We start from the raw sequence: 16290 nt of genomic DNA on the forward strand, positions 1-16290 counted from the left end.
TGTACAATGGTGATATCAACACAGCTAAATTTATTAGCAGTTTCAAATCAACAATTTTAATGTTGTGTGAAGTGCTTGCAACAAGCAATGTATTTGATGAATTTAGTCCCTTTTCTTATTTGGGAATGACTACATAGATTTAGACTTTATTAATTTGTTTGAAATTATTTACCCAATTGGTTATGCAAACATATTTCAGCCCATGTGTTAGCTTGCAAATTGTTTGCCACAGCTAGTGCTTAAAATATTCATTATTCGTGCTGTGTGATTGGTCACTGATGTCATGTGGTATTTCTTCCTTCCTAGCTGACTCCCAAATCCACTATGTTGGCCACTAAGAACTTCCTGTGTAAATACATATTTGGCTAAATATTCAAGACATCCCCTCTTTGTGTGGACATTCTTGCAAACAAAAATTTGCTCAGGCATGCATGGAAAGTGAATAAAAAGAACCACAAATGCCTGCACTAGGGTGACCAGATGTCCTGATTTTATAGGGACAGTCCCAATATTTGGGGCTTTTTCTTATATAGGCTCCTATTACCTTCCGCCCCCTGTCCCGATTTTTCACACTTGCTGTCTGGTCACCCTAGCCTGCACAGTGAATTGACTGAGTGTTGTTCAGATGAACATTCGCTAGCACTTTTCAGCAGTATTCAGCCATCTATTGCCCACAGTATTCACAGAGACATGGAGGAGGATGGCCAAACCATTTCTGGCAAAAGGCCCATCCTGGATCTTCACTCATCCCCACACTGAGCCTATCTTCAGGTTCAGCTACTCGCTCACCTCCAGGGGAAGCAGGCAGATCCTCATGGTCGCCTTCTTTCCTTTCGCCGAACTTCTGCCTGCGAGTCTTGTTTTCAGAGGAAGCTTGGCAGCCCCACACTCCTCCAGTGGCAGGTCTTATCCTGGGGGGCAGGGAAGGGAAGGGGGGTGGACTGATTCTCCTATCATCTCCAGCAGTGATAGTCCCCTGCATTACTAAATTATTGTTTGTATTATGCTAACACCCAGAGACCCCAACTGAGATATTGGACCCCACTATGCTAGGTGCTGTACATGCATATAACAAGAGACACTCCCTGCCCCAAAGAGCTACCAGGCAAAATAGACAAGGGGTGGGAGAAAGGAAAGATTACTGTCTCCATTTCACAGAGCGAGGCACAGATGTAATGACTTGCCCAGGGTCACAGAAGAAGTCTGTGGCAGAGGCAGAAACTGAAGGTCTATGACTTGCCAAACTCTCGGCATCACTGCAGAGTCTCTGCCCAAATGTAGCTACGCTCTGGGACGTCCCTAAGAGTTGTGCACCAGACGGCACGACAGCTTCTGACAGGCTGACGCTCTTTCAGTTCCCACCCTGCAAACCTTCACACTGATTTCTTTTCATTACAGGAGCACCCAGACGAAGAGGCCATGTGCTAGGCACTGTACATGCACATAGCGAGAGACAGGCCTGGTCCAAAGACCTTACCTTTAAATTAAGCCAGAACAGCACATTGATGGAACAGACTAGAGAGGGGAGGGGGATGAGTGTCTCAGTGACAGGAAGGTGTGGTTACGCAGACTGGCCATGTGCACAGTTTGCAGGTTGGAGGATTTTTTTTATACCAAGATATACACAAACAAGAGAGACGATGCCAGAAGTCCCTGCTGCCTACCGGCTTAGCGATTTCTGGGGCAAAAGTTCAAGAGAAGCCCCAAACTTCCAGCTGATGTATGGATTCGTGTAGCAGAAGAGCTTTGCTGGGGGCGGTACTGGGTTCCTGTGGCAGTGGAAAAGACCACACAGTCTATCCCCAAGCCAAGAACCAGAGGGGAGAGAGAACCGTATCACCTACAGTACGTGATAGGCAAGGGCTGCTAGCCCCCACTGAGAAGAGAAGGGAGCGATCTTGCAACAGGGCAGAGGGTGGCAGCACATGCTGCAGGAGGGGTATTTTGTGCAAGGATTCAGAAAGGTGATGAGACAAGGGAGCAGCTGTACGTTCTCAGAAGGGTTTGAGACCCTGGATGCTTTACTGCATGTATACTACCTAGCAGCAGCAGCCCCAGCCCTTTGTTCTGTCTGTCACATGGAGCCTGGGCAATCACACTCCAAGCGAGTAGCCAGCACAAATTCTTCTTTTCGCTGGTCTCCCTCCAGCACCCTCTAAGGCCCATGAAGGTTGACTCTGAACTCATCTTATTCAAAAGTTTCCCGTACAATACGCCACTTGAAGGGGTTAAGTTAACTGGGTGGGGTGGCAAATCGCAGATGCCCTGTTCTAGACTTTACCCACAACTATGAGCATAGACGGTCTTGCATAGGGCTAGGTAGAAGCTGCTATAGCAATATGGAAGAATCAAAGTGAACTGTGGCTGCATGGACTCCCCCTCCCCAGTGATGGAAATAGCCCACTCCCAGAACAGACGACAAAAGGGCCTAATTCCTTTCCTTCCTGGGGTCCAAATAAGAGTCCTGCCTTGCTGGGATATAGACAGGTTTCATAATAAAAGTTCTCACTGCTTGGCAGGCCATCAAAGTACCTTCCTGCATTGCGTACAGCCTTTCCACCAAGGGCCCCTGCCTTTCCTCTTCCTCTTTTTATACATGTCACCTGGGCCTCACAGGTTAACAAACTCCAGCTGCATCCACTCCCCAGACACTTAACCCCTTGCTGTCTGCTTCCAAACCTGGCCGACCTGACCGGAAAATGGGGTTTTGGCCTTGGCCGAATGCTCTGGTGCTAAGGGCCATGGAAATAGTTTTACCTAAATAGACACGAGTGAATCAGTAGTTCTCAGCCTTTCCCATACTGTGACCTCATGTTACCAAAGCTTCAGGACCCCTCTCCTCTCTAGCCATAAATAAAGACTGGGGGGTCAACCCCCCTGAAACCTGGTCACAACCGACCCGGGGGCTGGAATCTCCAGGTTGAGAATTGAAGAATTAGATACATTATTTGGATAGTGTGGCCACAAGCTAGCTGCCCCAGGCCTCTTGGGACCTAGCGGGTATTATGCCTATATGCACCCAAGAGCTTGCCTCTGTGGGTGTGTTTTTCTGGGGTACACGGATAGACTGTTGAGTTAGGATCCCATTCAGTTTACTCCCTAAAAGGAGTCATTGTGGGTATTAATACACATTTTAGGGGCTGTCATTTTAACAACCCAGATACCCTTTGGGACTGGCCCTTAGTTAAGCAAAACATGTCCAGGCTGCAATAGCAAGTATCGTATGATCTCGTCATGCATGCATATACCCAAGCTGCTCAGGGACGGCACTGGTTTTGGCTTTTCTCTAAAGTGGTGAATGACAGCTGTGGACAGATGAAAGCAAAGGGAAACATGAAACACTCTGATTTCAAAATTCTCTCCTCTCCCCTTGTCTTGGAAAAAATACACATCAGTGGACAGTTTTTGTGATGTCCTCATCAGCAGGAATGACAAAATCATTTGTCATTCTTTGGTCTGCTGGAAAACCAGAGTGTAGGGAACACGGCCCCCGCTGACCATGTTTTTCATTCCACCCGAGCTGTCACGTCGCTTAACTGAAGTCAGCCAGGAGGTGCACAGATCATCACATAACAGTTTCTGCAGAAACCTACAGTAAGCTCTCCTGTAAGCACACTGGGAGCAGTTTGGCTGTGTAACTTAGGGTGTTCCCATGCAGATGGATGCAAATGTGTCATTTAAATCCGCAACTACGATAACGAAAACTGATAAATATGTAAGTGTGTCTGGGTGGCCCCGTACTGACTCAAAACAAAATGCGTCTGCAGCCTAATCGTACTAAATGAATCCCCCGAAAAGGGAGATAAAGATTGCAGTGGAAGAGCAGCCCTGGTTTCACATTTACTAACACAATAGGGGCATTTTACACAACCATTAGGGATGATTGAAAAAATTTAATTTACTTCCAGCTTTGCTAAAGTTTCACCCTTTCTCAGCCGCTCAAGAGAGTCTCTCTCTTCAGGTACCGTGTTTCCCCATGGAAAGGTGGGAACAGAGCATGGTCAGCATGTAGGTGTCTGTCGAACATGCCTAATACTGTATGTTGATCAGTTAAGGGAGCATGGGCTCAAATCCTGCACCAGTAAAGTCAACAGGAGTTTTACCATGGTCTCTAGTGGGAGCAGGACAAGGGCCCAAATAAACTGACCAGGAACTCAATCCTGCAAACACTTAAAAGATCTGAGTAACTTTAGTCATGTGAGTAATCCCACAGAAAGTTCACAGGAGTAAAGTAACTTCAAAGGGTTGCAAGGCTGGGGCCTATAATGCCTGATTTCAGCCTCTTGGTCAGAAAAGAGGCTGGATGGCTCAGAGGTTTGGCAAGAGCTTAATCAATCACATTGTAAGATAAAAGAAGTAAGACATTGATATGTGAGCTCATCTTTGATGAGTTAATAATCTAAAACCTTCACTAAGTTATAAGTCACACTCACAGCTTTCAATAATTAGTGCTATAGAGGCACAAGGTGAGGTAAATAAATCTCATGGTGATGTACAATGGTTGGGTGATTTTTGACAAACATTACGTTTATTATTTTCACTATTTCCTGTGAATTGTCTATCCACCGGGAGTAAAGAGGCTCAGGGAACGGACACTGAATTCTAGAAATGTAAAGGGGTTTTCTCCCTCCAATGTGAGCCTCCCCGCTGAGATTTTCAAAGTACCTTGACAAGGTATGTTATTGTTAGGCAAACAATCTCTGTTATTTTATTGCCACCTACTTTTGGCCTCTTGAGACTTCTAAGCAGCCCAACCGTGTTCTGAGATTTATAAATACAACAAAGTTAAGGCCTACAACACACTTTTATTCCAAAGGCTAATCACTAGCATCTTGAAGCTTCAATCACTTTTCAGGCCATGAGTATCTGTCTCACTTAAACATGGATTTAAGCCACAACTTTTGGAAGCAGATGGTGAACCCTGAAGCTCTAGATCTGGAATTTTGGTTTAGCCCATGCTAAAGTTAGGGGCCATTTGCATATTACAGATCCAGTTTTGGAATTATGATGCATCCAAAATAGGGAGATGTTTGAATCTGGAATTCTGCTTCAGGTCCAATGTTAATACTCTCCTTCCTAACTACAGAGGAGCTTGCTTGCTTTCTTTTTGTAGCCATTGCTTCTCTGAGGGCTAGTTCACACTTACCGTCCGGGTCGACGCGGTGAGTTCGACTTCTCGGAGTTCGAACTATCGCGTCTGATCTAGACGCGATAGTTCGAACTCCGGAAGCGCCGCGGTCGACTCCGGTACTCCACCACTGCAAACGGCGGTGGCGGAGTCGACCTTGGAGCCGCGGAGTTCGACCCCGCCGCGTCTGGACGGGTGAGTAGTTCGAATTAGGGTACTTCGAATTCAGCTACGCTATTCACGTAGCTGAATTTGCGTACCCTAATTCGAACCCCCTTTTTAGTGTGGACCAGGCCTGAGACTCGTTGGTGAGGTTTCTGCTTTGTCCCGGCTTCCACCTTCCTTGGGGAAGTTAACCATTATGAGAGTCTCTGCTTTTATTCTGAAGGTTAATAGCAATTTTCTTAGGACTGCAAAAACCGTGTTGCCATTTTTTTGTGCTAATCCTAAATGTGATAAAGGGACGAGTTTTCAAACACTAGATTTCCAAAGGACTTTGAAGATTTAACTTCACAGAACAAGTAATTTTAGAGCTTCTGACAGACTGGGTTTATGCGGGCCAAGGAAGAAAGGGCAGAAAGACAGCAGCAAAGGGTACGGTAGCTAGATGGATATCCAGCTGTGTTGATGAAGTATATCAAGGGGGGGCGGTCTATCAGGGTTAAGGCTGAGAACGGATCAACATTGTGGGCAGAATGCCAAAAGGAACAATAAAGGATATCTGTTTGGCTGCAAAATGGAGCTCAGTAAATACATTTTCTGAGCATTAGCAAGTAGCTGTTTGTTCGTCAAAGGATACTACCTTTAGTCACAGTTTTAAAAGTGGCAGTAACTGGGGAATGTGCAGAGTCAACATTTCGGGACCTCACCCTGCAGTCACTGCATGCTCAAAACTCCTAGTCCAGCGAGAGGTTTAAAAAATAATAATAATTGCAAGATCAGACCATTGTGGGTAAAATGATGACAAATTACGGGTGGGACATAGTTTGTGCATTTATAATACATCCTGAACATCTGTTCCTTTATGTGACAAACCTGCCTCATGGTGTAAATGTAATCCAGATTGTTCAAGCAAGTCTAAAAGACACAGAGCCCTTTGTTATTAGAAAGAGGGTGTGACAGCAAATGAACTAGTTTTCAAAACATAACTCCCAAAGTCCAGGGTGTTGGAATCTAGAGGTTTGATTCAGCCCATTCTAAAGAAATGGACAAGCCACGAAATCCAGAGCTGGGTTTGGACTCCAAGCACATCCCAAGTTCTGTCAGGTTTGGGCCAACATATGAATTGTTATTATGATGTTAAGAAAATGGGGTTAACTGTATTTGTTTGTTACCTAAGCTTTCAGCTTTTTATTCAAATGAAGGGGATTGCTTTCTCCCCCACACCCTCTATCCTAAATTCAAGCCAGGCTGGATACCATACACAAAGGACACACACATTGGTAGAGAAGATGCAGTGCTTTCCAGAAACAACACTGGTGCGTAAGCCATCACTGAGTCGACTGCTGCTGCTCCTGTTGTTTTATTCCCTAGAATATTGTCTCAGAGAGGCAGCTCTTCTGGGAACAACGCAAGAAGATGTTCCTCTCTCCTGCACCAGATGAGGTCATTGGTAAGCTAGGCAGTGGTGCGAGGAAGACCTGCAGACGCCTCAACAAGATCAGAGACACTGTTATTTTTAAAGGGGAAAAAAACCCATATTGGGCTGCAAGCTTCCTTAGAGTAGTCCCAGTGGTGATGGGACAATCTGTGCCAGCTGTCAGGAGCATTAAAGTGTCCAAAATCCATGAAGATAACAGTGCACAAATATTGCAATGATCAAGCGTTGCATCAGATGATTATATGATGCCTTCCCTATCAGGAGACTATATCCAGAATTTTCAGACCTAAGTGCAGCGGGCATTACCAGTCCCTGATTATAACAGTGCTTCAAACAGTATTGCTGCATTGATTTTTTTTTTAATTAAGTTTTCTCACTTTCACCCAATGCCATTTGACTCTCCGCTGGTGGCAAAGGGTAAATGTTTGGTCATTCTGAAAATCCAGCTTCAAATTACAGCTGGAAAGCAAAAGAAAAATATTACCTTCTTGTTCACCATAGAAGCATGATACACTTTAGGATCAAATCAACAAAGGGGGGTGGGAGGGTGAGTGCTGACTGATGCAGAGAGAACCCTTTTCCCCTTTCAAAAATGAAGTAATTAGTTTAGTAAAAACAGAGCGAGGACGGGGAGATCCCTTTGTTAGGCGTTTATAATGGGATCCTCGCTCCCAGTCAGACATAGTGGCAAGATGGTACCAGATTGTACACACTGTTGAAAGCAGGGAGTCGGGCAACACTAAATTACTTTCAAAGGCCTCCATCTGGGGAATCGTAATTTCTGAAAGCAGGCAATATTTCCATTGTGTGCAGCACGCTTCTGCTAGCATGGTACCACATGCTTATCAGGGACCGTCGGAGATAATGGACGTGAACAGATTCCCCACAGCAAACATGTGTTTTTCCTCTGGTTTCAAGTATCGGATGGAAACTTTGGTTATAATGGACAGTTTCCCAGATATTTATGGGCATTGTGACTAGGGAGAGGGAGCTGGGTTGGGCAGCTGGCAAGCATTGGCATGAACTGAAAGAGCTACAGAGATTTCATTTCCTACGAAATAATTCTTTGCAAACTGGATAATCTTTAGTTAAACAAATCCTCTCTGAAAAGAGTTTATATATTCCATGAAATACTTGGAATAACAATTGCCTATGTTCTTACTGTCCAGGAGCATAAACAAAAAACAAACAACTGATTTACATTTCCCTTATTACTTTCAGAAAAAACTTCTTCTAAAACCAAATCTCGCAATCAGTGATTGCAGATTGCATTTAAATATCTAGGCGAGAGACAGACCATGGGAGAGGAGTTTTGAGTAATTATTTTATAAGCTCTTGTCCTTTGAACCCTGGCTCACACACCATACATGAACCACATCCCCCTGCCCTTCTTTGTCTGAATATAACAGGCAGAAGATGGAAGCACAGCTCAGTTCATTGTAAGCAGTGTAAACCTTCAGGATAATTGAAATGATACATATTGCAGGAGTTGTTTGACTAAAACAACACCAGGAAGAGAAGCACCAGCAGAAAAACTACTCTGGGAGCAAGGGTGAGTTTGCTATCATGAAGCCTTGAAATCTGAAAAGGGAAGAGATTCAACTGGATGGGAAGTTTAAAAACCTTTTGAGAAACTGTCTTACTGGTCCCACACCACAGAGCTGGAGCAGGTTGGGAAGCCAGACACAAGAACTCATTGATAAGTGTAATGTAGATGCACAGAGGCACCAGGAAATGTTTAAGCCAAAGACAGAAATTTTTGCAGTGGGAGGAAGGCCAAGAGGGAAAACAGGGAGCAAACAAGTTGTTATTTCTGGAAAAGGGAAGGACAGGGGCACAAGTGACTTCTGGTGAGCGTGGTAGGGTAGGGGAGGATAGGAGCAATGAGGAGAAAGGGGCAGGCTTCTGGGGGGACAGGGGCTTCATCTTCCCCTTAGCCTCTTTCCACTCCTACAACTCTCTCCTCCCTCTCTCCTGTCACAGATGCAGAAGTTTCTCATCTTCTCTCCTCCTCTAACCCCTCCACTTGCTCCAGTGACCCCATCCCATCCTATCTCCCTGGAACCCACCCTCATCCCTTCCCGCAGTCTTCTGCTTAACCTCTCAGCCTCCTCTTGCTCTTCCCCATCACATTACAAACATGGTGTAGTCGCTTCCATCCTAACAAAAATCCACCCTTGACCCCACTTCCCTCTCCAAATGCTGCCCCTTCTCCCTCTCATCTTTAAACTCATTACACCTGCTGTTTACAACTGCTGTCTGGAGTTTCACTCCTCCAACTCCATCCTAGACCCTTTCCAATCCATCTTCCACGCCCCTGAAACCACTCTCACCAGAGTCTGTAAGGATCTCTTCCTGGCCAAAGCTCAGAGGCAGTTCTTCATCCTCATCCTCCTTCCCCTGTCAGCTGCTATTGACAGCATCGGCCATGCTCTTCTGCTTGAAATCTTGGCCACCAGAACTCCATCCTCTTGTGGTTCTCCTCCTACCTCTCTAAAGGCTCCTTCAGTGGTTCCTTTGGAGGAACCTGCTCATTCCCCGCCTCTAACTTTCTGTTGAGGGGAGAGGGTTCCGACAGGGCTCTGGGTCCCTTTCTCTTCTCCCTCTACACCTTATCTCTGGGCAATCTGATCTTCAAACAGTAATTCAACTACCTTTTCTATGTTGATGACTTACAGATCTACCTCAACAGACCTGCTGTCCAGAGTAAAATCTCAGCCTTTCTTTCTTTCTTTCTTTCTTTCTTTCTTTCTTTCTTTCTTTCTTTCTTTCTTTCTGACATCTAGTCACAGATATCTAGCCATCAGCTCAAGCTCAATGTGGCTAAAACACAGATCTTAATCTCCCACTCCAAGACCTCGCTGCTGTCTCCTTTCTTGATCTCTGTGGACTCAACATCCTGTCAGTCAGGCCTGTAACTTGGGCATCATCTTTGACACAGAGCTCACTGTGTGTATCCCTACACTGCACACCCAGCTTGGGCCCAAGCCCCTCTCCCATGCACATACAAATCTGTCTGATTCCCAGAAGTAATCACTCTGGACCCAGGTCCCAGGAGGTGGGTCAGAGCCTAAGTCCCACTGTCATTTGGCAGTGTGGACGCAGACAAAAACCTGCATGCAAACAACTTTGAATTCTGGATTCAAATTTTGCATCTTGTCTAAATGTCATGCATATAGGCTACCCAATGACAAGCAGAATTTCTCTCCATTCTGCACTTCACTTTCATGAACATGTACCCATGCAATTATGCTCTTTCAGAGGGAAGTTAATGATTCGCCTCTAGGCTACGTTTACATGTTTGATGAACTTTAAATCAATTAAACTTTTTTGTTTCCCTTTAAATGCATGGAGAAGGTATTTTTTCCATTTTGATTTTGGAGGTCAGCTGATCACACATTTACTTAATCAAAAATATATTGCATGTCTCCAGGTCAATGGCTTTCACACGATACAAACACATAAAACTCATGTAGTCTTTCTGGGAGATTAATGCAGACAGACTTAGGAAATAATGACATAGATTTAACTTTAAAAGTATATTAAGGGTTCACGAAAGCTGCTGGGTTGACAGCCCTGGAGACAGACGTCCTCGATCCTCAGCATAGGTACAGTATCCAACGTGGCAATGCAAGACTCCATGCTTCAATCCTTATACCGCTCAGGGGGCCTGGGTAACACCCTCTCCAGTCCTGTTCAGGGCTTGATCTTACAACATGCTGAGCATTCTGATCCCAATCTAGCAATGTACTTACATTTGTTTAGCTTTATGCAAGTGAGTCATTCCATTGAAGTCGATGGGACGACTCACCTGCTTAATTTTAAGCATGTGTTTAAGTTCTTTTCTGGATTAGGGCCAGCATCTAGCCCAAACAAGCCCTTAGTCTCTGGCCTCTCTGCTGATGATATTTCGAATGTGGATATTAGGAAATGGACCAAACCCACCATAAGCCCCCAAACTGCCTTCTTGGGGTAACAATTACTTGGTTGCAACAAGCAGTGTGATGTTCCCTATTTCTAATTCCTTCAACCACTTGATCTCTCATGCATCCTTTTCTCTTGACAGCCCTCAGCATATGTGAGTAACTACCACCAGGCACTCTCCCCCAGTAGGGTAATGGCTAAACATTGTTCCCTATGCTTTGGAGTGATTCCTACAAACTGTTGTTGCCCCACATCCGTGTTGCATTCTTCTCTGTCGCTGCACTCCCCTCCCACGGCTCAACTCTCAAGCTGTTAATAATGCATTGGCGGGTGCCCTGGTGTCGTTCTGGGAAGCCAAGCACAATGTCTTTAGAGCCTCAGCTAAATATTTTATGGGTTCCACTGCAATCTCTTCTCGAAACATTGCTTCCCAAAGTCCTTTGGACTGCAGCTGAGTCTCCGGTGGTGTTTTTAATGGCAAAACCCTTTAAGATTGCTATTTATGTCACACGCTGCTTAAAAATAAATTCAGCTGCTGTGCTGTCTGCTTCGCATAACAGAAGTGACAAGCTTTCCTGTTAGCAGCGAGTAGATAATCACACTTCGTGCATTCGGTTTGAGCTCTAATGATTTCTTAAACATTTTAAAATGATCTAAATGAGAGTATTTGGGCATATTGACAGGCTTGTAATACTGTTTGTTCTCAATACATCACTGCTCACTGGTATCCACAGGCCTAGCCTCCCATTGTAATTATAGCCTATATAAGGCTATAATTGTCCAACAAAGGGAATCCATTCAGGTCAAAACAGTATTTGAAAACCATTAAGGCTAGGCTGGTCTGCTCGGGGGTGCTGCAGCAACTCACCGCTGTGTTAATTGGTAGTCACAGATGTGGGCATAGAAAAAGAAGCAAGTGGAGGTTGGGTGAAAAAATCAAGCTGACATAATTAGTGTGAGTTGGTGGAGAGATGGACACAGCTTTCCATGCGAAAGAAGCTGCTTGCTTGCCAGCTAAAAAGCATCGCTGTTTCTGACTGCAGGGACCGGAGACAGTGTCTCGCTTCCATCTGGTTGGAGGATGTAACTCCGAGGTGGCAGACCAAATCCCCACACCAGACAAAACACGTCTTCCACAGCACAAAAGGGAAGTGCTTAACAAACAGGGGGAGGAAATCACTGTGAAATCAAACCTAACTGAGCACAAATGCTTCATCCAGGAGAGCCCTCTTAATTGAGGCACCCCCGTGGACAGCTCGTTGAAGCAACTTAGCTGATTAAGAGAAGAGTTGGTTCACTGTCATCGAGCTAAATCTGTTCCCTGGGAGACATCCTAATAAAGTTCCATCTCTACGGTCCTTTCAGGCAGCCTGGCTACCTGGGCTGCCCTGCATATTAACCACAGTGGTGACCAGATCAGGTTCTGATGCAGTGTGGCTAGCCCATGTGGACGGAGCCCAAGCATAGAAGGATCACTCTCTCTCCTGGGAAAACCCACAGCAGGGTGGTTCCTCACAGAGATTCCCACCCATCTCTTCACCAGAGGTGGGGAGAGTCTGTCCCACTGCAGAACCTCCCTAGAATCACCACAGTATCACAGGGACCCCTCGGAGGCTCTTATTCCTTTGCACGGGCTCTGCCCCCCAGAGACCTCCTTCCAACGGAGCTATGATACTTGAGATTCCCCAAGATGTTCCTGGGGTCCCCCCCAAGAGAACTTTGCAGAAAGGTTATAGACCCAGGCTGGATTCTTTTTTTGCTTTGGCAGCTTTGTGGTGCTGTGTTCCCTCCACTCAGCCTGTCCATTTCTCCTCAGCCTGCTGCCTACCCTACTAGAGTGGAGCATCACAGCCCAGGAGAGGCCTTAGCTGGGTTCAGGGTAGGTGCTGCAAGGGCAACTGACCCCTCTATTTCTGCACAGGACTGAGATCCCTGCACCAAAGGGCCCCTGCATCTGTGGATCCGGGAGGTGCCAGGACACCAGAATGAGAGCTAGGGATGGGTTGACCTTGTGATGTTTAAGAGTGTGTGGACCTCTCAGCCTAATAGTCAAGACAAAGGGTTTGCTAAACTAACTGGAGTTTGCACAATTTTATGATCTGTCATTAAGCAATGTGGTTCTTTTTCAGTCAGATTCAATTTAAAAACAACTCCATCTTGTTAGTTTGACGAAAGCCCTTATAATTCCTCAAGAGCTAGGGTGGCCCGATATAGTGCCCTCTATTCAGCATACACACACCCTTTTTCAATGAGTCTCTCTCTCCCCTGCTCAGAGCTCCATATTTCACTTACGGATTTTTTCCTCTCTTCTTTTGCCAGTGTTCTCTCCTAGGAGAAGAGTAAACCCAATAACAGAGTCTGAGTCAAGCTTTCATACCTAGGAAGTTTGAGTGGGTGCACAATTAGACAAAATAAGGTACACCTCTACCCCGATATAACACCACCCGATATAACACGAATTTGGATATAATACGGTAAAGCAGTGCTCCAGGGGGAAGGGCGGGCTGTGCGCTCCGGCGGATCAAACAAGTTCAATATAACACGGTTTCACCTATAATGCGGTAACATTTTTTGGCTCCCAAGGACTGTTATATCGGGGTAGAGGTGTATTATTATTTGTATTGCAGAAGAGCCTAAGATCTCTAGTCATGGACCAGGATCCCATTGTACTCAGAGCTGTACAAACATAGAACAAAAGGATGGTCCTTACCCACAGAGCTTACAAACAGAGACCTGACATGGACTCCCCTGAGTGTGGGAACATTGTTTCTCATGCTGACTTCCATTTACTTTGAAGGGGCCCAGCCTGCCAAATCATGATAGAATCTCATTTGGCTCCATTCAGCAAAGGTGTAAAACTTAATTAAAGATCCAGACTCAACACATCCATGACTATTCTTCCCAAATAAGTGAAGTTTGCTTACTCTATAAAATTTGGTCATTCTGAACGCTGAACTATATAAACTCCTCAACTATTTGGCATTGAAGGTCACCATGTCATAGGTCATTGGAAAAGTATATTTCCCTTTATTTTACAGAACAGTGAGGTCTTCGATTTCATCTGTGACCTGGATATCATAAAGAACTAATGATCTCCATACAGATAACAGACAAATAATTTATGTTGTGCATTTGGTAAAATTTTATCAATTTGCCGCAATCAAATTAATTAGCTGAATTAATTAATTCCTGTTAATTTATTTACACTGCATAGAAACATTCCTTGGATGGATAGCTTTGCTAATTGCTATATTCGGTTTCAAAAATGTGCCAAGAAGGTAGTGTTCAGATGCAGATCATGTTTAGGCCAGGAGCTGAGGCCAAATCAGCGCTGGCCAGCACAAAAATCCTGGGAGCTGCAAGCTCACAAGTGAGTTGCTCTCACGAGATTTCTGCCATCTCAAGCAAATTGCTCTGCTTGAGAGATCTGGCCAAAACCAGATTTGAACAGGAAAACAGTCCCCTTCTGTTCTTTGATCCAGCTTGGAACTCAAATGGTAGGAGCATATTCAGATCTGGCGATTTTAACCTACCCCTTGAAATCTGAAGAGAAGATTAAGAGTCCTAATTTTGGCTCTTCTCCAATTCATTTATTCATAATTGGCTCCACTTGGTATGGTCCAGCAAAGCAAATACATGAAATAAACACTTTTACCAGCCCCAGACTGACATACTAGTTTTCCTTTTAACTGCAAGGGTCACAGAATACCTCCTCCAATAAAGGGAAAATGGCTGAACAATGGCAGTCTTGGCTTTATAAAAGTGCTTCCTTCCCCTCCCTTCCTCTTATTTTCTTTGAGTGCTTCATGGCACCTTTTATAAATAAGTGGGCATATTCATTCTAACAAGCATTTGGGCCATTTAGTTCATTTCTGTATAACCCCTTGCAGTGCTATTCAATAAAACAGGAGTAATTACCATAGCAACTGCAGCATGTGATACATATGGTGCCTTTGAGAAACAAAGCTCTCCTTTTTTTTGTTAAAAAAGCCACATACATTAGTTTGTAATTATGAAATGATCTTTCGCGGTGTTTATAAGAGGAAAAAATGTTTTCAAGTGAAGAGCCATCTCTCTCTCTGTTTTGAAGCTTGGACATTCAGTTCTTTCTACAGCAGCATCTCTTCTCCTCTCATTTCTTGTTTATTTAGTATCAAAGTATACGTCTCTGTACAATGAAAATAATAGATTTGAGAGGTTTTATACTGACAGGAAGGTACTAAGAGACATGCACCCCCCCATAGGTCAGCTGATTTTTCTGTGCTGTTATTAGTGACTTGCAATTAAAGCTTTTCTAGCAAACTGACATTATGGGCTTATTAAGGTCTAACACCAGGATGCAGGTATAATCCACTGGTTTAATGCTTGGGATCAGGTAACCCTCTAGCAGTTGGGCCTTGCCGCTCTAATTGCCAGTTTCTTACAGCTAGTTTTTCAGGTTCAAACCTTGCTGATGACCTGTGATTTCTGTAGGTCTGTAACCAAACCACAAAGCGTTCCACTGGTGTGAATCTCTGCAGGAGTTTTAAATGATGGGGTGTCCAGAGATAAGAGAAACCAGAGCAACTGCTGGAGGTAGAATTGTGGAACTCATGGAAGGAGCTTCGTAACAGAGTGAAGTTTAGCATTCATCCATGTGATAGAAGGCGAGTAGGAGAAGGGGAGAGGGCTAGCGCTCACTGTTGACTTGGTATGGAGAAAATGAAGAGTTAATCTCTTTGCTCAAGCAGTTACTTAGACAAGGGTAGAAATGCACTCACATTTTCCTAGAATATTAGTGTTTATTATTTCCAGTTTATGTACATTGTTTCTTGTTTTCCTATGGACATAGTGTTCCCAAACTTTCAATTGTTTCCCCTTTTTCTTAGCTTGCCTATATAAATTGTTTCACCAGACCCTTGTGACAGGACACATTCAGTTACAATGAGATGGCACAGAGGGGAACAACCAGCCTAACTTTGATCTCTCCTCAAAATGGTGGGACACTGGAAGGATCCATGAGAGATCAAGGTGTTTCCAGTCTGCCCTGAGCAGCTTCACCCCTAACAGTGTGATCTGCTACGATAGCCCTCCTAGGAATCCCCTTGTCACATGGAGAGGGTAAATTCTGCTCTCCGCTATGAGCATTGTGACCCCATTGACTTCAGTAGGGCTGAAGGACTTCACTCTGTATTGAGGAGATGCTGCAAACCAGATTGTCCTCCATGCAGCAAAATTCAGGGATGTGGGGGGGAGGGATCCTCTTGCCCAGATACAATACACAATTCCATATGGGGTTGTCTCGTCCCACCCACAAAGAGGCCACGGGGGCTACCCCGAAGCCTGACAGATCCTAGGCAAGTTGCAGGATGCTAGGGCCATCCATGTAATGGCCTTGTGCTTCTACATCGGCTCTGTCCAACAAAACTCCTCATCCCCCCTCCCCCAAGACCCTGGCAGTGCGGGGAGTTTCACCCTGCTCCCCTCACCCCCCGGCCACACTGCCCTTCAGGACCAATATGTGAGGAGGGGTTTCCACAGAAAAAGATAATACATCCCCAGGCCCATAGTCAGCCTCTTTGGACTAAGCTCTGTAAATTGAAAAGGGGGCAATATGTATCCTCCCTCCCCCGTCCCAGCTCTGCTCAGTCTGCTCACT

This window comes from Mauremys mutica, chromosome 10, assembly GCF_020497125.1.
Source record: "Mauremys mutica isolate MM-2020 ecotype Southern chromosome 10, ASM2049712v1, whole genome shotgun sequence".
Lineage (NCBI taxonomy): Eukaryota > Metazoa > Chordata > Testudines > Geoemydidae > Mauremys > Mauremys mutica.